Here is a 26,405-nt window from a genome sequence, read left to right as displayed (position 1 = left end):
ACCTGCCCTAATTTCTCCTTATGTTGCTCGGTGTCAAATTTTTTGTCTTATGATACTCCTGTGAAGCGCCTTTGGATGTTTTACTATGTTAAAGGTGCTCTATAAATACAAGTTGTTGTTGGTCTGTGTTAAACAATCATAGGAAATATTGGATTTCGACAGAAGTATGCTATAACTGTTAAGTGTATAAAATTATGAGGGGCCTAGATAGAGTGGATAGGAAGGACCTATTTCCCTTAGCAGAGAGGTCAATAACCAGGGGGCATAGATTTAAAGTAATTGGTAGAAGGATTAGAGGGGAGTTGAGGAGAACGTTTTCACCCAGAGGGTCGTGGGTGTCTGGAACTCACTGCCTGAAAGGGTGGTAGAGGCAGAAACCCTCATCACATTTAAAAAGTACTTGGATGTGCACTTGAAGTGCCGGAACCTACAGGGCTACGGACCGAGAGCTGGGAAGTGGGATTAGGCTGGAGAGCTCTTTTTCGGTCGGCACGGACACGATGGGCCGAATGGCCTCCTTCTGTGCCGTAAATTTCTACGATTCTAACCTCGCAAAAGGGACCCAGTTTAATTTTCAGCGCGAAGGTAATGAATACAAAATACTTCACAAATACAATACATTGAGGAAGGTTATTGGAATACATACATTTCAAGTGGCCTGCCAATTTGTGGGTTAAGCCTGTGTTTGAAAGAGCTGAATATCCCACATTCAACAGACACTTGTGAAGAGCTAACAATGAAAAGTTTTCACTTGTTTTGTTTAAAAATAATAGATGATATTTAAAGTAGCACACCCCGAAATCAATAATTTTTTTTTTTTTTTTTTTAAACATAATTTTGGAGGGCTTCCTGACAAAGACTGGGAAGTGTGCGATGGCTGGGAGAGGATCTTGCGACTATCCTGTCAGTCACAGATCAGGACGGAGGACACGGACTGCTTTGCGACGGGCGGTCTGGATGATCAAGCAATTTAGATGCTCTTTAGGCCAAAAATGCATTGCTAAATTACGCTCGGGATTTAGATCCAAATGGTCGCACTAACTGCAAGTACTCAAGAGGTCAATTGCAGAGAAATATTCATTTGAAGTTGAAAACCGCTTAAATCAAATTCAAACTCTCGCAAATTTTGAATTTGTTTAATTCCATTATTCGGCTGATGGAGAGAGCCATCGCAGGTGCTACACCGAAGCAATCTGCGATGGTGATGGCAGAGGAACAGTGATGCGTTCTCTATTGCAAAGGCAAATGCAAGCTTAGCAGATGGGGAGGAGCCTTTGGCAGTGTGATTTCTGAATCGTACACCATAATCCAGAATCTTTGCAAAGCAAATAGAGAACGCCGCACGTACCTAACTCCAACATTGCAGTGCAACACAACAATCACACAAAATTAACAAGGTGGTCATCAACATATGCAAGTACTTTAAACTGCAAGTGATCTTAAAAACCATTTTGTCGAGACCCAAATATAGCTTCATGCCAGAGTGGGTTAGGCAGGTAATATATAGTGCAGCTGTACGCATCCTGAAGGCATCACCTGTCATAAAGCCAATGTTTTGATGATTACAGAAAGAATAACAGATACCTAGAAGCAATTTAAAGGCAGTAACCCAATCGAGACATTCAGATAATGTCATAAACTAGGACAGTGAAGGTCTAGCAGTTTATGAACAGTATCTGAAGCCTGAGATTCGGTTACAGCCTTTAGTTCACTCCCAGAATTAAAAAAAAAAAATATTAAACATACTATCCAAGATTATTTTTAAAATTATAATCATGCTAATTTGCAGCCCTGGTTTCTGACTGACGTGAACATGTGTTTTGCACTGAACAATGACACAAATAAAAGACTTTTTCTTATAACCCACCGCAATTAAAGGAGATCAAAGATCCTCGGTCAAAAGGAGAAAGATACAATTTCCTTTCAAACAAACACACAGATTAAAGAAGCAAAAAACTGAAAGTGTTGGAAACACACAGTCAGCGGTGTAAATCTGTGGAGAAAATAGCCAAGTTATCATTTTGAGTGCAACTCTATTAGGCTAAAAAAAAATCTAAATGGGATCAGAACAAAGGCAAAGGGAAGGAAAAACAGGAAAATTAGTGTTAAACACTTCAAATAAAAACAGGGAGGTGATTAAATGGATAAGATGACAGTAACTTAAGAAGATGGAAAGAAGATAATAACAGAAACTGAAGATACAAAAGAGACAAAGAATCTGTGAATAGCTGTGGCCGTGAGGGGCCAGTCAGGTAAAAGAAAGACTTGCATTTCTATAGCGCCTTTCACGACCACCGGACGTCCCGAAGCACTTTACAGCCAATTAAGTATTTTTTGAAGTGTAGTCACTGTTGTAATGTGGGAAACGCAGCACCAGTTTGCGCACAGCAAGCTCCCACAAACAGCAATGTGATATTGACCAGATAATCTGTTTTAGTGATGTTGATTGAGGGATAAATATTGGCCAGGACATCGGGGAGAATTATCCCTGCTCTTCAAAATAGCGGCATGGGATCTGTTACGTCCACCTGAGAGAGCAGACGGGGCCTCGGTTTAACAGCTCATCTAAATGACGGCACCTCTGACAGTGCAGCGCTCCCTCAGTACTGCACTGGAGCCTAAAAATAAGAGAAACTGACAAAAAGGGCAGGATCCAGGGGGCTGAAGAGGAGAAATGCAGACCAACACCAAGGGGTGCGGACTTCTCCACCAGTATGGTGTTCCAGTGGAGGGTCCCCATCCCAAGTGCTAACCCACCTCACCCTCCCATCAACACATCCATCCCACACAGTCAGTATCTCCTGTTGTAAAGAAAATGGAGGCTTCAAAGAGGTGAGGTTATTGAAGTCGATGTTAAGGCCAGAGGGCTGCAGATTGCCCAAGATAAAGGCGAGATATTGCTCCTCGAGCTTGTTCAACACAAAATCACGCCTGATGAAAAGTTACACTCGAAACAATAACTTGTCTGCTCTCTCCGTAGATGCTGAAGTGTGCGTCCCATATTCCTGGTTTTTGTTTGATTTTCTGTATTTGCATTTTTTTTTTTTTTTTAAAAAGGGTATCGACTACAGACAGACAGTCTAAGGATCTCTTGTTTAGTTACACAATTAAAAGAGTTATGTTTCCACAGACACACCTTCGTGACTACTTGGCGATGCAAATATCACCGAGTCTCTAATGTAAGATTTACATTAGGGAAGGCTGGCGCTGTGAGTGATAAAAAAAAAAATCTCTTGCTATATTGTAAGTGGCTTGTATTCTGGGGACATACAGGAAACTATCTTTTAACTGGCACCTAAATAACCGGAAATCTCTGTTAACCGGCAAAATTCAGGAGTAGGTTCAGGTAAGTTTTACTTCATATTAGTGGCAGTTCCTGGATCTGTGGCTGTGTAACTGGGGTTTGTGCACTTGTTGCTAAGCAACGGGGACGCTTGGTCTGTGGCCGGAGTTCCTGCACATGTTGCTAAGCAACAGGGAAGCCTGGATTTGTTGCTGTGTACGGAGCTCTCGTACCTTTTACTATACCTCTCTGTAATCCGGACTTTTTGATAAACCGGCACCACGCCGGTCCCGGATAATAAAGAGTTCCCTGTAGTACAATGTTCTTTGTGGTCTGATACCCCTGTGTATAACACTGGCACTGAGGGTTGTGTACATGCCACAGGAAGTAGGGGACAGCACCTCACAACCTGGGTTTGTTCTCTGCCTCCAAAGGCAAAATGGCATTGACAACACGAGTCATTGGTGGCTCCGTGACCTGTTGGGGAGGCAAGCTGAGCTCTCAGCCCGCCTTTACGGGGCAGCAGTGTGATGCCACAGAATAGTAAAGTCATAAAGCAACTGCGCATGGGCAAGACTTGTGCAACCACGTTATTCCATTATTGTCGTCAGTCGCCAAATCCCTCCCTCATTGTAAATGGGACGAATTCAGAAACAATGGCAAGCCCTTCATTATTTACAAAGAGGTCTGAATCCAGTGTACCGCCACGTACTTGCTAGCTTCTGCCACTTTCGGAACAATCGTCACTGGGTCAGTGTCTTCCTTTATTCCGGAGCTGCCCTGCCAGCTCTTGTTTCGACTTCCAAGATTGTTTCTGACCCTACCTAAACTGAGCTGAGTTCAGTGTTTCTTTTTTTATATCGAGTTAACATCATCTAATTTATAGCAGTCAGATGCCCTTGAGTATTAAGGATCCCGTGTAAGGGGAAGAAAACAGGAAGAGGAAATGGAGTCAAGGTGGGGGGGGGGGGGGGGGGGGGGGGGGAGAGAAGAGAAACCATTCTAGGAAACGACAATGGACTGGAAGAAAGAGACACATAAAAGGTTAGAAAGCAAAAAGAAAACAACACAGAAAGAAAGCGAAACCAAGAGACAGGACAGGGGGAAAAATATGCTTTTAATTAATAAATAGGAAGTGCGTCATGAAACTGGGACAGGTCCAACCCCCAACAGAGGTCAGCTTGTACACGGCTGTGGCATCATTCAGGTGGGGGAAGCAAACGACAGGAACTCTTTCATGTAAAACCATTGCACAAAATATCGCTCAGCCTCATACGTTAAATGTCAATGTGTAAAGTGTTTAAAAAAGATATATATAGTGGTTTGAGCCACAAACTCAGAGGCCCTCTGTCATCACAGGCTGACATCACTCTCATCAGCTCTACCCACCCCTGGCCAAGCCATGAGCTGCTAATTCGGTCGACGTTCGATCGGAGAGCCCACTCAGACCAAGGAAATGTCACCGGAAAACTGTGGTAACCAAGTGATTGCACATTTAAAAAAAATTCATTGATAGACACCACCTCGTTCTGTGTAGTGACATTATTTCAACAGGCTGAGATATATAGGGCAGGATTTTCATTGGGCCGTGGAGGCAGGATTGGAGGCATGTGGGGGGTTAAAATCCCAAAATCGGGGGGCACAAACCCATCCCGCCCCCAACCCACCTCCATGCCAGTTTCAAAGGAGGCGGATACCTGACCTGTGCTGGGAGCCGCCTCCCCGAGGCGGGAAGGGGATTAGTGCCAATTAACTGCCTGTTAACAGGTAGTTAACAGGCTGTTTTTAGCCTAATCCCTATTTTTATTGCTGAAGTGTGGGATTCCCGACGGCTCCAAACCACGCCAAGTTAGCGAGGCAGACCGTCGGGCTGAAGGACTTGGAGGGTTCGAGATGTCCGGTGTTCAGGTGAGTGATGGGTGCATGAGTGCAGAGGTAAGTGTGTTTGGTGTGTATAAAGTGTTTAAAGAAGTTTTACTTACCTTTACAGCCTTCCTTCCTTCAAGTCTCGGAGTCCCTCATCTCACCGGCACAGAAAGCAGAATGGCCGCGAGCTGTCAAAACTTGCAGCATTCAGCTTTCTGTTCTGGAGAGGTCTCTAAATCAGCCTGAGAGGAAGGAATTAACTTGGAGTACAGATTGTCAGTGTTTGACGGTTTCAAAGAGCTGTGAAATGCTGATATTTCATCTGTCAAAAGCTCGACAGATGAAATGTCAATCTGTGACGTCACCTGTTGGCGGGTGGCCCTTAATTGGCCTGCTGAGCCTGCTGGGCGGGCTTAACAAGGTCAATCAAGTGAAAATCGCACGGGTTGGCCACAACTCGATGGAGGCGGGACTACAACCCCGAAAGTTGTAGTCCCGCCTCCTACACGCCTCCAGTATCAAAATCCAGCCTATAGAGTTTGCATTCAAAATATCTGTACTAATGCAAAAATGAATTGCTGAAGAGTTCATTAATAAAACTTCAACGACTTCCTCAACATTCTCTGGTGGTGATTTTTTTTTTTTTTTTTTTTTAATTCATTCACGGGATGTGGGCGTCACTGGCAAGGCCAGCATTTATTGCCCATTCCTAATTGCCCTCGAGGTGGTGGTGGTGAGCCGCCTTCTTGACAACCGAGTGAGTGGCTGGGCCAGTTCAGAGAGCAGTTGTGAGTCAACCACATTGTTGTGTGCCTGGAGTCAGCATAAATAGGCCAGGCCAGGTAAGGACGGCAAATTTCCTTCCCTAAAGGACATTAGTGAACCCGATGGATTTTTCGACCATGGGCACACATTACTAATTTTCCCCTTCCCATTCAAGGTTTTCTGAAACGTAAGCTCCTGCCCCCAGTGCCCTAGGGTAACTTAGCACAGACCAGGTGTCAAGCTGGAGACCTTTCTGTTCTGACTGGTTGAGTACCACACCAAACCGTGGATAGGCTAGACAGGGAAAGGCTGTTCCCACTCGTTGACTGTACAAGGACTAGGGGACACAGATTTAAGGTTTTGGGCAAGAGATACGGGAGGGACACGAGGGAAAAACTTTTTCCACACAGCGAGTGAGGAGAACCTGGAACTCGCTGCCGATGGAAGTGGTGGAAGCGGAGACAATGTTTTCAAGGGGAGACCGGATCGGCATTTGAGGGAAATAAACTTGCAGGGCTACGGGGATAGAGCGGGGGAATGGGACTGACTGGATTGGTCCACAGAGAGCCGGCATGGACTCAATGGGCCGAATGGCCTCTTCTGTGCTGTTATTCAAGGAGGGATATACTTACATTGGAGGCAGTTGAGAGAAGGTTCACGAGGTTGATTCCTGAGATGAGGGGGTTAACTTATGAAGAAAGGTTGAGCAGGTTGGGCCTATACTCATTGGAGTTTAGAAGAATGAGAGGTGAGCTTATTGAAACATGAGAGATACTGAGGGGGCTCGACAAGGTAGATGCAGAGAAGACATTTCCCCTCATGGGGGCATCTAGAACTAGGGGGCATAGTTTCAGAATAAGGGGTCGCCCATTTAAAACTGAGATGAGGAGGAATTTCTTCTCTCAGAGGGTCATAAATCTGTGGAATTCTCTGCCCCAGAGAGCTGTGGAGGCTGGGTCATTAAATACATTTAAGGTGGAGATAGACAGGTATTTGAACAATAAGGGAGTGAAGGGTTATCGGGAGCGGGCAGCGAAATGGAGCGGAGCCCAAGATCAGATCAGCCATGACCTCTTGAAATGGCGGTATAGGCTCGAGGGGCCAAATGGCCTCCTCCTGCTCCTAATTCCTACGTTCTTATGTTCTGACTCTGTGACCGTGTAGTTACCCATCAAGTTAGTATTATGCTTGCGAAAACTCAATTTAGGATCAATTGCAACTTTGAAAAGCAGCAATATGTAAATAGTCACAGTCTCTTTCAGTCCCAAATAATGTGTTCCTGTAAAGGTCTGACTGTAACCATGGCAATCTACATCGGATTAAAGCACAGCTTTTGCCCCAATTCTCACAAATTACAATGGAGGGGCTGGCATCCGAGACTGGCAAAGGCTCTTCAAATTGAAATATATAATTCTTCCAACTCAACTCTTTTATCCCTACTTTTTTATTGGGGGGAGGGGGGGCTGTGAATGAAAGTAGAATTATTGTTAATATTTAATAAAAAATTAACCACCCATAAACTAATCTGAAATATAATTATGGTAAGCTGAGCAGCTTAGCCTTTTTATGACATTATTTTAATTCTAATCTTTCTATTGTACAACACGCAGCACACTTTTAGGTGGCATCTGTATTCTATTAAGATTCAGCTTTAAACAGACTCAACCAGCACCCCCCTTTTTTCTCCCCCCCCACCCCTTTTCCACCCAATTCTCCACATTGACTACAAGAAGATACAGTCAAACATGAATAAATAATTCAGCTCGCAGCTCAAGCCTGCTCTGCCATATGTGCTGTCTGCCTACAGTCGTTTGCTGAAAAGAATGTTGTAATGAATACCAAAACTGCACACGCTTTCCTTTTTTTTTCTTCTTGCTTTGGGCACAGTCGAGATTCGCAGCTGCGTGATCGGCTTCTACAATCTTGGAAACATTTCCACCTCACCCCCCACCACCGCACCACCCCCCCGCTCCCCGCACCTTCCACCAAAAAAAAAAGGGCCATTTCAGCAAGATCCACACCCGCCTCCTCCTCCCTTTCCCTTCTCCCAGTGACCGAACAGTAATGACACACACGGATGCATTCATGTGTGACAATGAGTTATGATGCATTAATCTGTATACACAGACTGCTTTCTACTCGAGCTCTTCGCTCCGGCATGCTGAGCCCATGACAAGCAGGATAACCCTCCCCCCCCCACCCCATTACTTCAAAAGAACTTGCAATATACATTTGGTTTAAATAAGAAACCGAGAGAGAGAAAAAAAGTTTTAAAAAAAAATTCCAGGGCGACATGGCTTTAAACCGAGAGCCCACTATGCAGGCAAGATGCAATATACCTGGGATTAACTCGCGAGAGGTGCGACTGGCTGGGAGTTTAGGCACTAATGCATGGTGAAGGCTCGCATTCCGAGAGCAGGGTTAGCTAGCCGACTGCTCTCGCTTGTTGTGATCCCACAAATAATTGTCGTGACAACTCACTAACGAGCAAGACTGCACAGGAACAAAATCTTTCAGGAAAAAAAAAAATTCAGGTTGTTGTGTGTGAATTTAACTCAAAAATGTGCTTCTATGAGTAACTAAAATAACCCCACAAACACCATTTAAAGAGATGATTTTGAACCTCCACAGTTTGATACGGGCCCAACTACAATGTACAAGGGGATACAACAACAGAAAATGCTGGAAAAACTCAGCCGGCCAGGCAACATCCGTGGGGAGAGGAAGGGGTATTTGGTAAAATTGCAGGCATCTTTTATGGATTGAATTGGAGAATGGAAATGCTGAGCTTCCCTTATAGTTTGGCCGTCAAATGAAGGCCATCAGAATGGGCAATGGAACAGCCATCTTCTTTTTCCACCCAGTGTCTGTCAAACATAGCATAGGTCAGATACTGTGCAAGGCTCACGGTTCTCTGCTCCAACGAGGTGTCTTAATCTCAACTGTCAGTAGTGTCAGTCAGTGGCCCAGTGGGCAGCACCCTCGCCTCCGAGTTAGAAGGTTGTGGGTTCAAGTCCCACTCCAGAGACTTGTGCGCAAAAATCCAGGCTGACACTCCCAGTGCAGTGCTGAGGGAGTGCCGCACTGTCGGAGGTGCCGTCTTTCGGATGAGACATTAAACCGAGGCCCCGTCTGCTCTCTCGGGTGGATGTAAAAGATCCCATGGCGCTATTTTGAAGAAGAGCAGGGGAGTTCTCCCCGGTGTCCTGGTCAATATTTATCCCTCAAGTTATTCAAGCTTTGCTCCTCCACTGATGGTACTGTTGCATCCATCATGTGAGGACATTGGAGTGGGAACCTGCCGAATACCACGTATGGACTCCCAGTGTACTGAGCCACCCTCCTTATTATACACATCTAGAGTTTTTAATTTTGGAGAAAGGATTTTGACAACTCTTTTTTTGACTAAATAAGGTTTGTCAAAATCATAATGTGGAACATTCCAGAACATAACTGATGTGTGTCGGCCATGGCTCAGTGGGCGGCACTCTCGCCCCCGAGTCAGAAGGTTGTGGGTTCAAGTCCCACTCCAGAGACTCGAGCACATAAATCTAGGCTGACACTCCAGTGCAGTGCTGAGGGAGTGCTGCACTGTCGGAGGTTGAGACGTTAAACCGAGGCCCCGTCTGCTCTCTCAGGCAGACGTAAAAGATCCCGTGGCACTATTTTGAAGATGCGCAGGGGAGTTATCCCCGGTGTCCTGGGGCCAATATTTATCCCTCAATCAACATCACTAAAAACAGATTATCTGGTCATTATCATACTGCTGTCTGTGGGAGCTTGCTGTGCGCAAATTGGCTGCCGCGTTTCCTACATTACAACAGTGACTACACTTCAAAAAGTACTTCATTGGCTGTAAAGCGCTTTGAGACGTCCGGTGGTTGTGAAAGGCACTATAGAAATGCAAGTCTTTTTCAACTCAGAATAGCAGTCGACCAGTGTAATCATTTACACTTAAACCACTTCCCACACGCTGAATAAAGTTGGGACCAAAGTTTGGGAGGCTTTGTGCTGTGAACTGATGCTCTCTAGCAAATGGCCTGCGACCATCCAAACTCATCTCGGGATGCACCTTGCCGGCGCTGGGAGGAGACAGAGTCCAGGTCCCACTGTAGAACCAACAGTGCGGCAATCCACTGCGCTACTCAGTCCTCATGACAGGCTCTCTGTATCAGAACGTGGTTATGATTTAAACCATGTGTCTAACTAATGGTCATAATAAACTTTAAAGCCCGTTTTATGCTCGGCTGAAGAAACTCAAGCCGATCTCAAAGCACGAGGCGTTCTGTCCCTATTCCAGCATCAAACACACCGAAACATTCATTAACCATAGCAAAATTTTAGCGCTTATAATCATACGCGAGAATGACAACTGAAGTAGAAGAGACATGAAAATACGGCTTCACAAACAGAACTAAATTTCAACGATATTTTTGATTTAAAAAAATTCATTTCTCAAAAGATAAGGAAAGTATTAAAAATGTTCCCAACATATTGTTTCAATAGGGCCCGATTCCTCACTAGATGAAATATTCCTGTAATAAGGCACCAACTTCATACACAATGCATCTGAGTTCTTTGTTCAGTTTGCTGAACACTCGAAGTGATGACAAATTGTGTCAAAGGGGGAGTTCTCAGTTTGGTGTGTTAAAAATGATGTTGCAGTCTCTCTCCCGCCCCCCCCCCCCCCCCCGTCACAAGGTGAGGAAGAACTGCTCTTAATTCCGGGGAAGGAGGCGGCACCGAAGAACCTTGCACTATTTTTTGGTGAAGTCGTACTTATTTTTTAAGCTTAGTATTGCTCTTTCCATACTAGGACCACAGCATTGTAGGTTATTCATAGAAACATAGAAGATAGGAGCAGGAGTAGGCCATTCGGCCCCTCGAGCCTGCTCCGCCATTTAATGAGATCATGGCTGATCACCCAAATTCAGTATCCTGTCCCTGCTTTCGCCCCATATCCCTTGATCCCCTTAGCCTTAAGAAATATATCTAACTCCTTCTTGAATATATTTAATGAATTGGCCTCAACTGTCTTCTGTGGCAGAGAATTCCACAGGTTCACCACTCTCTGGGTGAAGAAATTCCTCATCTCAGTCCCAGAACAGTTGAAAGGACACTTAGTTAGGAAGACTAAAGGAAGGCTCGCATCTGTCAAGGGTGAAAATCCCAACAGTGACCCTAGTATGACAAATACCCAGTATACCAGAGAGCTCATTACTGCCATAAAATCCAGTAAGTGCTTTAAAAAAAAAACTAAGTATAGCAATTAAATGGATTTTAAAATTATACTGACCGCTAGTCCTACCAGAAGTGGGCAGAATCTTTATGCAGCGGTGTAAAGCAGGCTTAATTAAAATTCTAATATTGATGTTCACATTGAAAATACAAGAGGTTTTAAACATTCTAATGGCTGACCAGTGTTGATATTCCTATTAGTGAACTAAACAATAATGTATGTATCCATGTATTGTACTAGGGAAATTGAGGACACAGGACATCAAAATTTGCACCTACTTCTCCCTAAAAATCTGAATTGGGTGGGTGTGGCCACTAAAGAACACAAAAAGCACCTCACGTAACCAAATCCACCGCGACAGTCTGGCCAAAATTCATGCTTACATTTTCTCAAAACTGCAATTCTCTAAGAGGCTTTTTAACTCCTGTAAACCATTCTCTGCTGTTGAACAGGAGGAATGGGCAGCTAGGCAAGGGTGTGCGCGCAGGCGACTGTACTCTCGGTTGATTTTTCAATCGTCAAACGAGTGTGTATGTGCATTTCTCTAAATTTACTTTAAAAATACCAAGCATTAGAAAAGGTAGTTAACTCATTCTGCATAGGCGTATGATTAAAAAGACTTGTAAGCTAAAAAAAAAAGCGCCTCACTTGTAGAAGGGTAGACCGCACTCGCTGATATAGAATTAAGCCCCTGTAAACCATAGATTTTCAAACTGGGGACTTGATTCTAGGGAGTCCGTGAGGGGACCCATAAGACCATCGGATCTTTGTCCATCTACTTTCAGATTTCTATATTTTTCTGTATTTGTTGTTATTGATGTTGCTGCACATTAATTAAAATGCTTTCTGCAATGGTTCCTTTGGCCACATGTCTTCTTCTGTCAAACGTTAGGGAGTCCCAAGGAGTGTGTCAATATTTGCAAGGGGTATAAACAGTTGAAAACCACTGTAAATCACAGGAACACAACGGACAGTGTTTACGAATTTAAAAAAAAATTACATTATATGCCTGGTTATTTTTGCTGTGAAACAGATCAGCAAAAAAACAAGCCTAAAACTTGCAAATAATGTGGCACGAAAGACACTGGTTGAAACATTTCAGGCTTCAGTGCAAGTTCTCGTGGCATACGACAGATTAAAGCGTGAACCAGAATTTAAACAGAAACAATTTTTTTCCATGTCTCCGCATACCAGTTTGCTTTTTGTGACCATGAAGAACCAGGAATGATGTCACTTTGTTCATCACGCAACACACAGTAGATTTCTTTGTTTTATCAGTATAATTTGTGTACTAGGTTGCCCACCCGAGAGACACAAGGCCCTCTCCATGGCTGATGAAAGACAAACTTTGAACAGCCTTTTCACTAGTCACAGCTGTTTAGGATTATTTTTTTTAATAAAACGGAGAGTTGTCTAATCCCCAGCTTCTTATATTGGAGAACACTAACTTTGAACAACAATTTGTAATGTATGAAAAGATGTTATGAATGGGAGATATCTTACTTTCTCTTTATCTAAATCTAAACAGTTAAACACAATGACCGCCTCACGTGCATTTAGATTGTTACTGACTGGCAGAAACTCACGCCAAAACAAACTCATTCCCGGTGCTCAGCAGTCGGTGGTGGGACCTCGCCCTGCTCGCTTAGGTTTCCACATCACCGGCTCCTTCTAGAGAGGTGACTTCACACCACCGTATTGCTGTCCGATGAGGTACCTCGCAATATTTCGCTGCATTTGTAGGTCCAAAGTGCGCGCGTTGCCACACAACCCGCACGGGATGCTATCGAACCAGATCCGCAGAGGTAGGTTTTAAAACTTGAGAGAAACCCTTTAAAGAGACGCACACTGTAAAAGCTCATGGTGCTGCGGATGAAGCGTCTGCAGCGGCGTGAACCTGCCTCAGCTGCCAGCAGAGGTTTTTTTTTGGAGCATGCTGTTCCAGGAACACAGCCTGCTCGAAAACCTCCTTAATGTTGCGACCTGTTATCATTGAAAACATGTGTTGCACAGGGCTCTTTAGCCATTTCAAGAGAAATCAGAGCAAAAATGCATGAAGCATTTTATAGGACATCAAACCACAGAACTGTAACCCGAGTGAAAGAGTTTAACTATTTTTTGCTTCAGTTTGCAGACCATACTTTAATGCGAGCGACCGCTCTAAAAAAAAAGGTTCTTTAGAAATATTCTTAAGTCAAGAGGCAGAAAGAAGACAAAAACTGCGAATCCAACACTGGGCTAAGACCAGGACCTCCGGAGAACAAACTTGCACATTTTAAGCGTTTAATAACCAAATTTAGAATCAAAGACTAGCCACACACCGAACAGCAGTCACCGAGCATTCTAGACCCCCAAATCACAGTATTCTGTTCAAAGCAAGAAAAAAAGAGACAAAATTCCTTCTGAAGAGATCACTTATTTTAAATGTTACATTGTAGAACGAGAGATTCAGAAACACTTGACATGAAATAGTTGGATACACTGTTTATGGAGACGGTGGACTGGATTTTCTCAATGGAGGCATGCTGGAGGCGGGACTTCTGGTTTCCGGGTTTCAGTCCCGCCCCCAGCAATGTCTGACCAACCCACGCTATTTTCCCTTGATTGACATTGTTAAGCGGGCTTACCAGCCAATTAAGGGAAGGCCGGTGACAGAAGACGTCAGCGCATGACGCTTCATCTGTCCAAAAAATTTTTGACAGGTGAATTGTCAGTGTTTGAGCTTTGAGAAGCTGTCAAACACTGACAATCTCTGTTCTAAGGTGAGCCCTTGCACAAAGGCTCACCAAGACCTCTCTCCTCAGCAGAAAGCAGATGGCTGCAGCATCTGAGAATGCAGCAGCCGTTCTGTCATCTCTGCCGTTGAGATGAGGCACCTCCAGATCCCCAAGAGTTGAAGCCTGCAGAAAGAAGCGAAGGTAAGGAAACTTTTTCCAACACTTTACACTCGCCTCTCATACTTACCTGTCCACACTTGCACCCATCACTCACCTCTACAGCTGATATTTCGACCCCTCTCACCCCAGCAGACCCACTGCTCGCCTCGCTGACCCTGGCGAGGTTCGCTGCCATCAGGAAGCCCGCAATTGCAGGCGTAAAATGGGGAAAAGCCTCAAAACTGCCCATTAACAGGCAGTTAATTGGCTCTAATCCCCTTCCCGCCTCGAGGAGACAGGCCCCTGCGTAACTCAGGAACCCACCTCCCGGGAAGATGGCCCGGAGGCGGGTTGGGAGTAGGGTCGGTACCCGCTCCCAGTTTCTGCCATTTTCCCCGGCAGTCACCCTTCCATACTCGCCTCACCAGGGCTGGCAAAATTCCCCCCACTAAATGTTGTTAATTAGAGATCACCTTCGCTTGTGCAATGCAGCCGTGTCTATCAGGTATCTAAACAGGGCATGTTGTTGGAAAAGTGGCACCCAGGGATGGCGCACTAACTCTAGAATGCGTCAATGAGAGCACAGTTTTGTGTTCAAATGCGGTCACTGCAACCAAAGGAGTGTCAGCTTGTCTCAGTTGGAGGCACTCTTGCTTACGGGTCAGAAGGTGATGGGCTCGAGTCCATAAACTCCTGTGCAGGAGGGAGAAAATGTTTAATTGGCAGAGACAGCGTCCTCCAGATGCAACATCAGATTGAATCCTCGCCGGTTGCGGGGCCTCAGGTGGGTGTTAGAGATCACGATTCAAAGAGAAAGGACTTTTACTTGGTGTCGTGGTCATCATTCCCTCCTCAAGAAATATCGCCAAGCCCATTAACTGGCCAGTTACCTCATTAATGTTAGTGGTGGAGTGGGGGGGGGGGGGCGGGGGGCGGAAGAGATCATTGCTGATGCAGAATGACTACCCTATCTGCCTACAAACTACAGGAAACTCTATTATCTGGCACCGACGGGACCGGCGTGGTGCCGGTTTATCAAGAAGTCCGGATTACAGAGAGGTATAGTTAAAAGGTACGAGAGCTCCGTACACAGCAACAAATCCAGGCTTCCCTGTTGCTTAGCAACAGCTGCAGGAACCCCGGCCACAGACCAAGCGTCCCTGTTGCTTAGCAACAAGTGCAGGAACCCCGATTGCACAGCCACAGATTGAGGAACGGCCACTAATATGAAGTAAAACTTAACTCAACCTACTCCTGAATTTTGCCGGTTAACCGAGATTGTGTCAAGATCTGTGCAAATGTTATGTGATAAGGAGTTATATAAATGTATTATTTATCAGTTCACTGGACAGGGTGACCCCACTTAGATAATGAGGTCAGACTGCAGATTGTTTTTATTTAACAAAACAAGCGAGAGATTTAACACTGGGCTTAAAAATAATTAGCGGAACAGATAAAGTGGAAGCTTGACAAATTCTATGAAATTAATCAACATTGTAGGACAAAAGATAGAGGTTTTCAAAGTAAGTAGCCATTAATTAAATGAAAGTTGGGATAGAATCATAGAATAGTACAGCATAAAAGGAGACCATTCAGCCCATCGAGTCGGTGATGGCTCTTTCGAAGAGCAACTCCCTTTTGAAGGCTACTATTGAATCTGTATCCACCACCCTATCAGGCAGCGCATTCCAAATCCTAACCACTCGCTGCGTAAAACAGATTTTCCTCACGTCGCCTCTGGTTCTTTTGCCAATCACCTTAAATCTGTGCCCTCACGTTATCAACCCTTCAGCCATTTGAAACAGTCTCTCTTTATTTACTCTGTCTAAACCCTTCATGATTTTAAACACCTCCATCAAATTTCCTCTTAGCCTTCTCTGCTCTAAGGAGCACAACATCAGCTTCTCTAGTAAATCCACGTAACTGTAGTTCCTCATCCCTTCTTTGCAGTGTCAGCCATGGCTCAGTGGGCAGCACCCTCGCCTGAGTCAGAAGGTTGTGGGTTCAAGTTTCACTCGAGGAGACTGGAGCACAAAAATCTAGGCTGGCACTCCCAGTGCGGTGCTGAGGGAGCGCTGCACTGTCGGAGGTGCCGTCTTTCAGAGGAGATGTTAAACCGAGGCCCCGTCTGCTCTCTCAGGTGGACGTAAAAGATCCCATGGCAAGAGCAGGGGAGTTATCCCCGGTGTCCTGGGGCCAATATTTATCAACATAACAAAAACAGATTATCTGGTCATTATCACATTGCTGTTTGTGGGAACTTGCTGTGCGCAATTGGCTGCCGCGTTTCCTACATTACAACAGCGACTACGCTCCAAAAAAGTGCTTCATTGGCTGTAAAGTACTTTGAGACGTCCGGTGGTCGTGAAAGGTGCTGTATAAATGCAAGTCTGTCTTTCTAAGGAGAACAACCCCATATGTTCCTTTTAGGTTTTGGTCGGATTGAAAAAGCAGACGGCCAGAAATGTCAACGGTGCTGAGCAAGGCAGCACCTCCGAGCGCCTCAGCAAGTTCTGGCTGGCAGTGTGGAGGAGGCCCAGTAACGCAGTCACGGGAGATGGCGTCGGCGCCTCCGACTACCACGCAGCGCATCCTGTGCATTTTCAGCAAGGGCTGAGGCCCCAGACCAGCAAGGGGGGGGTTATTAACTCGCACACAGCAAACGCAGGGTCTATAATCTTACAGAAGAGAAATCAATAGATTTTTTTTTTATATGATAGTGCTTGGCGCTTAGTAGAGTGTGTACAGGAGCGGATGACCTGGGAGAAACTGGTCCCACCCAGTTTACCCAAAGCACTGGGCAGAATTTGCAGCACTCTCACTGGCCCCGAACTTGTTTAGATTGCTCCTAGTTTCGCGGTACACTGAAAACTCAGGCTGAAAATCAGCAGCTTAAAAAAAAACACGACAGAATAATGATTGCTGTTCAGATTCAGTGTCATTTGGCAGTTAATTTATTCAACCGCATTTTTAGAAAATGCTGGTTGTTCTCATTGAAAGTTATAAAATTCTAACAGGACTGGACAGACTAGATGCAGGAAGGATGTTCCTGATGGCGGGGGAGTCCAGAACCAGGGGTCACAGTCTAAGGATAAGGGGTAAGCCATTTAGGACAGAGATGAGGAGGAATTTCTTCACCCAGAGAGTGGTGAACCTGTGGAATTCTCTACCACAGAAGGCAGTTGAGGCCAATTCATTAAATATATTCAAGAAGGAGTTAGATATATTTCTTAAGGCTAAAGGGATCAAGGGATAGGGGGAGAAAGCAGGGACAGGGTACTGAATTTGGATGATGAGCCATGATCTCATTGAATGGCGGAGCAGGCTCGAGGGGCCGAATGGCCGACTCCTGCTCCTATCTTCTATGTTTCTATGTTTACACGTTCGGATCCTCAAACCGTACGATTGGTTTTCCCAGCTTGTATTCCCCGCGCTGCTCGTGGAATGCTGCGGCGATGTGAAGTTAAGCACTTGTGCCAGCGCCCCGCGCATTTTTATTTACCGATCGCATTATCGTTGAAAGGAAAAATCTCGAGCTACACTGGCATTTAAGAGCGTCAGTCGGGAGACGTTTCCGTATCTTGGTGGCGGCTGCTGATCAATCGCTGCAAAGATGCGACGGAGACGCCTGTAAGAAATAGCTGAAGCTTTCACAAGCTTGCAGGCAGAGAGCTGCACAGGGCACAGCAGGCAGCGTGGGCCACCCCGCTGATAGTCGGATGATCCTGCGTAATTGCGGAATACACAATGTATCGTGGGCCTCAAACCCACAGTCTCACTCCGACAGGTGCCTTCACAAGCCAGCAATGGGCCACCAGAGAGAGAAAAAGAGACAGAAGCAGCAGCGGGCTGATAGAATCCGGTATAAACCGCTTTTAGAATCCGGTATAAACCACTTTGTGAAAAGCTGGAGGTGTTGACGGAGCATATAAATGGCTCCAGTTCAGTGGGGCTGTCAGGGGACATCATCAGGTGAGGACTCGCTGCCCCAATCCTCGGTTAGCTGGGCTGAAAAGACTTGTGATCGTTTCCAGATTCCCAAACATTAAAAAAAAATATTATTTTCTGTCTCATTTCCTTAACTTCAAAAGATCCATGACTGAAAGTGTATATTTATCACATATATCAACATTTAGCGTGGAGCACCAGCAAATAAAACAAATTATGAATCTATCATTTTCACACATGAACCTGGCACCCCCCCCCCGCCGCCGCCCCGCCGTGCAAACTCGAAGCGACACGTTGCCCAGACCCGGATTTTCTGCAAGCACTTCATCAAAATCTGGAACCACACAGTACTGAAAGAGTCACGTTGCTTTTTCGTGCGACTGACTGTTTAAATCTGATCATTTATTTAGGATTTTTGGAAGGCAGAAGATCAATCTTTGCAGCGTTGTTCATTAATCTTGCGGGGGGGGGGGGCAGGATTCAAAGAACGAGCACAGAAACATCGAAGATAGGAGCAGGAGTAGGCCATTCGGCCCCTCGAGCCTGCTCCGCCATTCAATGAGATCATGGCTGATCATCCAAATTCAGTACCCTGTCCCTGCCTTCTCCCCATGTCCCTTGATCCCTTTAGCCTTAAGAAATATATCTAACTCCTTCTTGAATATATTTAATTAATTGGCCTCAACTGCCTTCTGTGGTAGAGAATTCCACAGGTTCACCACTCTCTGGGTGAAGAAATTCCTCCTCATCTCTGTCCTAAATGGCTTACCCCTTATCTTCAGACTGTGACCCCTGGTTCTGGACTCTCCCGCCATCGGGAACATCCTTCCTGCATCTAGTCTGTCTAGTCCTGTTACAATTTTATAAATTTCAATGAGATCCCCTCTCATTCTTCGAAACTCTAGCGAGTATAAGCCTAATCGACCCAATCTCCCCTCAAGTCATTCCTGCCATCCCAGGTATCAGTCTGGTGAATCTTCGCTGCGCTCCCTCCATGGCAAGAACGTCCTTCCTCAGATAAGGCGAGCAGTGCAGTAGATGTGACATCGGTAGTGGGGAAAACGCTACAGTCCATTATAAAAGATGTAATAGCAGAGCACTTGGAAAACAGTGACAGGATCAGACAAAGTCAACATGGATTTACAAAAGGTAAATCATGCTTGACTAATCTACTGGAATTTTTTGAGGATGTAACTGGTAGAATAGATAAGGGAGAACCAGTGGATGTGGTGTATTTGGACTTTCAGAAGGCTTTCGATAAGGTCCCGCATAAGAGACTAGCGTGCAAAGTTAAAGCACATGGGATTGCGGGTAAGGTACTGATTTAGATAGAAAACTGGTTGGCAGACAGGAAGCAAAGAGTTGGAATAAACGGGTCTTTTTTCGAGTGGAAGGCAGTGACTAGTGGGGTACCGCAGGGATCAGTCCATGGACCCCAGCTAGTCACAATATACATTAATGATCTAGACGAGGGAACTAGATGTAATACCTCCAAGTTTGCAGAGGACACAAAGCTGGGTGGGCGTGTGTGCTGTGAGGAGGATGCTGAGAAACTCCAGTACGATTTGAACAGGTTGGGTGATTATACTGCATCTGCCATATGTGGATAAATGTGAGGTTATCCACTTCGGTGGCAAAAACAGGAAGGCAGATTATTATCTGAACGGCAATAGATTGGGAAAAGGGGAAGTGCAACGAGACCTGGGTGAACCTTGTGCACCAGTCGCTGAAGGTAAGCATGCAGGTGCAGCAGGCAGTTAAGAAGGCAATTGGTATGCTGGCCTTCATAGCGAGAGGATTCGAGTACAGGAGCAAGGATGTCTTGCTGCAGTTGTACAGCGCCTTGGTGAGACCACACCTCGAGTATTGTGTGCAGTTTTGGTCGCCTTATCTGAGGAAGGATGTTCTTGCCATGGAGGGAGTGCAGCGAAGATTCACCAGACTGATACCTGGGATGGCAGGAATGACTTATGAGGAGAGATTGGGTTGATTAGGCTTATATTCGCTAGAGTTTAGAAGAATGAGAGGGGATCTCATTGAAACTTATAAAATTCTAACAGAACTAGACAGACTAGATGCAGGAAGGATGTTCCCGATGGCGGGGGAGTCCAGAACCAGGTGTCACAGTCTAAGGATAAGGGGTAAGCCATTTAGGACTGAGATGAGGAGGAATTTCTTCACCCAGAGAGTGGTGAACCTGTGGAATTCTCTACCACAGAAGACAGTTGAGGCCAATTAATTAAATATATTCAAGAAGGAGTTGGATATATTTCTTAAGGCTAAGGGGATCAAGGGATATGGGGAGAAGGCAGGGCCAGGGTACTGAGTTTGGATGATCAGCCATGATCTCATTGAATGGCAGAGCAGGCTCGAGGGGCCGAATGGCCTACTCCTGCTCCGATCTTCGATGTTTCTATGACACAGTCTCAGGGTGCCTCCCCGCTCGGAACCATATGCCACTCTATTTAAAAAAAAAATTAAAATCTGGAACAAGAAGTTGAAAGTAAAGCTGAAGTTGCGCTGTGAATGTCGTTGCTACTTTCAGAGTGCTGTACAGTATTAACCACTTTGGGGGCATGGATACATTGGCATGCTTCTTTAAATAGTTGCCAACTATAATGTTTTCAACAATTATTTTACCAAACTCTTGCATCCAGTACTGAAATGGCAGATTGTAAAAACATGAATCAGAATTTTGGGGTGGATATTTTGCCTTAAAGATTCAATAATTTTCTGCGTTTAAAAGTGTTGGAATATTACAGTATGACACGTCAAGAACAAACTGTCTTTGTAATTATTATGAGCTCGGATAATGTATTTTATTCACAAAAGCCCAATGATTATGTTTGTGTTTATGAGTATCATAAAACATTCATTCATATATATGCGTGTAGGGAGCAAAATACTGTAATAATGATCACAGTGTCAGATCCTGAACAGAGTGTTTGGACTCTAACTAATGAATATTTAACATCCCTTATAAAAAGACACTTGCATAAGAACATAAGAATTAGGAGCAGGAGTCGGCCATTCCCCCTCGAGCCTGCTCCGCCATTCAATAAGATCATGGCTGATCTTCAACCTCAACTCCACTTTCCCGCCCGATCCGCATATTCCTTGATTTCCCCTCGAGTCCAAAAATTTATCGATCTCAGCCTTGAATATACTCAACCATTCAGCATCCACAGCCCTTTGGGGTAGAGAATTCCAAAGATTCACCGCCCTCTGAGTGAAGAAATTCCTCCTCATCTCAGTCTTAAATGGCCGACCTCTTATCCTGAGACTGTGCCTCTAGTTCTAGACTCTACAGCCAGGGGAAACAGTCTCTCAGCATCTACCCTGTCAATCCCCCTCAGAATCTTATACGTTTCAACAGCATCTTCAACAACCTCACACAGTTTATATGGAAAGTATGTGGATCCAGAAATGCAAATTGGATTCTAGACATCATTTTACACCGTAATATACACATCCACACACACACATATTTGCACAACCGGAAGTACACACACAAAAAAATAAACATAGGCAAATTGAATACAAAAGCAAGGTGCTGCTGCTGCTGAATCTGCCGTTATTTAGACCACATCTGCAGTGATGTGTGCAGTTTTGAGCACAGTTCTCCAAAGAGGATATTGGAGTCTCAAAACAATGCAAAGCAGCTTGACCAGGATGATTCAGAAGATAAAGTTATCATGAGACATTTGAAAAGCCAACCCTGCATTTGGTGGAATACAGAAGGTTGAGGGGAGGGGGGTTGCAAACTAATAAAAGCATTCAAAGATTTTAGAGAGTAAATTGTGAAAGATTATTTCTCCTGGTTGGTGGGTTGGTAACAAATTGGCTGCCGCGTTTCCCACATTCCAACAGTGACTACACTCCCGAAGTACTTCATTGGCTGTAAAGCGCTTTGAGGCGTCTGGTGGTCGTGAAAGGCGCTGGAGAAATGCAAGTCTTTCTTTCTTATCTGTCAAGGTTCACCTTGACAGATCGCGAGCTCTGGGTTTTCGCGCATGCGTGGCGCAGGTAGAATCCCGGAATTCGTGGGGCATTTCTGACGGCTTACGACGGCGCACGCAGTCATCAGCACCGCAAAATCCAGGCCAATATGATTTAGAACTGACAAGGGAACAGGCCACACTAGACCTAGTGATGAGTAATGAACCAGAAATAGTTAACCATCTAGCGGGAAGGGAACATCTTGCAAATAGTGATCATAATATAATCGAATCTGATATTGTGCTTGAATGCGAGACGGGAGAGTCTCAAACCAAGGTTTTAAATTTAAAAAAGGCAAACTTTGAAGGGATGAGAAATGAATTGCCCACAATAAACTGGGCTGAACTGTTAACTGTGGGAAGTATTCAAACAAGTATTTGCCACAATACAGTACATACACCTAAAAGACAAAGGCCCCGATTTTCTGCCAGCCGTCGGGCGGGTTTTCAGGCGGGCGGGGGCCGAAAATCGCAGAAATAGAGGGTCGCAAACCCCATCCCCCGTCCGACTTTCGGACCGCCGTTTCTCTGCGACCCGAATCAGTCCCGCCCGCCGCTGGCGGGACTGGCCGTCAGAACACTAATCAACAATTATTACCATCTTTAAACCTATTTTCAGGGGCCGTTGCGATTTTGTGGGGTTCCCCACGCTAAACACGCCTGCGGGGAACCCCGCTGATGAAACCTGGCGTGAAGCTTGCCGGCTTGCTTGCTCTCAGCTGCAGGTCATTCGGGAAAGCTGCGATTTAATCGGAGAGCATTTGTATGTTGAAGGACCTTGTTGTTGCAGGCTTGGGGCTACTTCTTCAAGGCTTAGGCACAGCTGTGGAAGGTTGGAGCCTCACACACTTCTCCAATGTGATCTCCTGGGAAGCCCCTCTCGCCACCCTCACTCAGCGCTTCCTCAGCAGAGGCATCTACGAGAAGCATGGGACACCTTTTTTTCCTTCCCTTCTTGCCATTAGAGGATCTCCAGCAGCAGAGGCAGCAGTAGCAGAACCAGGAACAGCAGGATGAGCACCAGGAGCACCAGGCTGTTGCTCACTCACCTGAAGCTGCACAGGCCAGAAGGGGCCAGCGCTTGGAAGTGGCTTGAGAGCACCTTGCTGCGCTTCAGGGGGCCATGGGGACCCGTTTCTGCACTGGCAGTCCTGCTCAGAAGGACTTCCATGAAGGTCTGGTTTCTTTGTTCAATAGATGGCCAACGCTCCTCAAGAGATGTCATTCTTTTATGAGCACTCACCATGTTTTCCGTACCCTGGCGAGTTATCTCCTCCATGGAGGTTGCCAACCTTTCCATGGTGATGCGTTCATGCGCCAATGACTCCACAAAGGCTCAGCTCATGGTTGCTATGGACTCCTCCATTCGCTCCACACTCGCAGCGACCCTGGAGACAAAACCTGCCAGAGACTCCTGCATCTGTGCATGGAGATCCATCACCTCTTCTCTTGCGGATGGACCCAGAGGCAGAGGGTCGACATGCAGCGCAGCTGAGCTGGCAGAGTCCTGCGCCCTCCGACGAGGACTCTCCACTGCTGTCCCTGTCTCCAGAATCTGCTGAGGCTCACTTGTGAGCTGTGAAACACCAGGTGACAACACTACTCTATGTCCCAAAGGTCCCCCCGAGGTGAGAGTGTCTGCGCTGGTGCTGGGTGCGCTTACTTCTGCTGACGCTGCGCCCTCAGAGGTTGGAGCTTCCTCTGAGGAGTCTGGCTGCACAGCCTCTTCCTCCTCCACAGTGGGGACGGGGGCTCTGGATGGTCCTGTGGGGGAGTAGAGGAAGGAGTTAGAGATGTGATGCCAAGGTTACAGCACATTCGAGTTGACATCTGCTGACACCTGCATCCATGCAGCCTTGGTCTCAGTGGGAGGCCTCTTCCTGCCTGACCTAGGGAAGAGGACCTCCCTGTGGGCCCTAACCCCATCCAATAATGCTTGCAGTGAAGCTTTGTCGAATTTGGAGGCAGCTCGGGGTCTGGCACTGGCCACAGCTGCTGCAGGCTCCTCTGCCATCCTGTATGGTTCGTTTGGAAGCCAACAGAGGAAGCAATGCTTGCTATGGACCTTGAAAGCACCATGAATGATGACATCATACTGTGGGGCTTTCTCGCTAGAAATGGACAATTAGCAAGGCTGTCCACACGCTGGAAATTAATTGGCCACTTGAGGGAAAATTGCGTGCAGCTGGCTGACACATTTTTGTGTGTCAGAACCCCACATTCGTGGAATCCGACCATTTCCCACACAATCCACAAAATCGGGCCCAAAGGCTCCAGTTGCATAGTTAAGCAGCCATGGTCCACAAATGAGGTCAGAGACAGTATCAAGCTGCAAGAGAAGACTTACACAAATGCAAGGAAAAGTGAAAGAAAGAAAGACTTGCATTTATATGGCGCCTTTCACGACCTCAGGACATCCCAAAGCGTTTTACTTTACTTGCCAATGAAGTACTTTTTGAAGTGGAGTCACTGTTGTAATGTAGAAAACACAGCAGCCAATTTGCGCACAGCAAGCTCCCACAAATAGCAATGCGATAATGACCAGATCATCTTTTTTAGTCATCTTGATTGAGGGATAAATTTTGCCCAGGACACCGGGGAGAACTCCCTTGCTCTTCTTCGAAATAGTGCCATGGGTTCATTCACGTCCACCTGAGAGAGCAGACGGGGCCTCGGTTCAACGTCTCCTCCGAAAGACGACGCCTCCGACAGTGCAGCACTCCCTCAGTGTCAGCCTAGATTTTTGTGCTCAAGTCTCTGGAGTGGGGACTTGAACCCACAACCTTCTGACCCAGAGGCGAGGGTGCTACCCACCGAGCCACCGACTGACACTTGTGGGAAATCCAGGAGACGAGGGGAGTTATAAAAAGCAACAAAGGGACACAAACAAAGTAATAAGAGGTACGAAAAGGGAGTATGAAAAAAAACTTGCAAGGGATATCAAAGCTAACAGCAAAAGTTTTTCTGAATATATCAAGAGCGAGTGGTAAAAAGGGAATGTGCACCTATTAAAGACAGATGCAGGCGCGACTATAATGGACAATAAAGAAATGTTGTTAAATGAGTACTTTATATCCGTTTTTAAAGTGGAAGAAGATTACAAACGACCAGCGGTAAGGGTACTTGAAAATAAGCCATGGGGAGGTCATTAATGAATTTAATACAAGTTAAAAAATGGTCATGGAGAAAATAATGCAACTTAAGATAGATCATTCTCCAGAACCTGATGATTTCCACCCCAGAAAGACTTGCATTTTTGAAGTGCAGTCACTGTTGTAATGTAGAAACGCGGCAGCCAATTTACGCACAGCAAGATCCCACAAACAGCAACGTGATAATGACCCAGATCATCTGTTTTTAGTGATGTTGATTGAGGGATAAATATTGGCCCCAGGACACCGGGGATAGCCCCCCTGCTCTTCTTCAAGATAGTGCCGTGGGATCTTTTACGTCCACCCGAGAGAGCAGACAGGAGTCTCTGTTTTTTTCGGATGAGACGTTAAACCGAGTATTATGAGAAATAGGTAAGGAAATTGCAGATGTGTTAGTCATAATTTTCCAAAGCTCTCTAGATTCAGGAATTGTTCCTTTAGATTGGAAATAGGGAGGCAGAAACCAGGTAACTACAGACCCATCCGTTTAACATCAGTGGAACCCATCATCAGAGACAGAGTGACTGAGCACTTGGATAAGTATAAGTTGATCAGAGAGAGTCAACATGGATTTGTGAAGGGTAGGCCACGTCCAACTAATCTAGTTGCATTTTTTTTTTTTTTTTTTTTGGAGGAGGTCACGAGCATGCTGGATAGGGGAGTGTCTATGGATGTTGTCTATATGAACTTCCAGAAGGCATTTGATAAGGTTTCACACAAGGGATTATGAGCAAAAATGAAAGCGCACCGAATTGGAAATAACTTTGTAACATGGGTTGGTAACTGGTTGGGAGTGGGAGACAGAGAGATCAAGGGAGCATTTTCTTATTGGTAGGATGTGACAAGTTGTGCTCCCCAGGAATCTATATCTCTATACAGGGGCCTCAGCTTTTCACCATACAGGAAACTCTTCGGTATCCGGCACTGACGGGACCGGCGTGTTGCCAGTTGATTAAAAATTCCGGATGACGGAGAGGGTTATCTACCGAGGCTATTTTTAACAAACAAAAATTTAAAAAAATCAAGAAATGTGCAGTATACAGTAATTGGGCACTCACCTACAGAATGTTGTGTTAAATGGATGGTGGAAGATGCTTGATTAAGTACAGTACTGCCAGTTGAGGGTAATCCATAACTCTTTAATTACTTAACAGTAAAACAAAACTTATAAAGTAAACAGAAAAATGGCAGATCGGAAGAGACTACCGGCAGCGCAGGAGAGTCAGATTCCTGTTGTTGAGGTGTTTGGACTTCCGACAGCACCAAGAAGCCGATTAT

General features: G+C 45.5%; 1 protein-coding gene across 1 annotated transcript in view; it reads right to left on the bottom strand.

The window, feature by feature from the left end:
* ahdc1 (AT hook, DNA binding motif, containing 1) overlaps nucleotides 1–13,109 on the bottom strand; it is a 72,916-nt gene extending 59,807 nt beyond the window's left edge. Inside the window, exon 1 of the transcript XR_015072959.1 lies at nucleotides 12,740–13,109. The gene's annotated coding sequence lies outside the window, so the exon portion shown is untranslated. The remainder of the gene's footprint in view (nucleotides 1–12,739) is intronic.
* Nucleotides 13,110–26,405: the final 13,296 nt, after the last annotated feature.

The sequence above is a fragment of the Somniosus microcephalus genome, chromosome 20 (assembly GCF_052327205.1).
Source record: "Somniosus microcephalus isolate GS21.2 chromosome 20, FLI_Smic_1.0, whole genome shotgun sequence".
NCBI classification, from domain to species: Eukaryota; Metazoa; Chordata; class Chondrichthyes; order Squaliformes; family Somniosidae; genus Somniosus; species Somniosus microcephalus.
The sequence above is the reverse complement of the archived record's forward strand: the minus strand, read 5'-3'. Positions and strand labels throughout refer to the sequence as shown.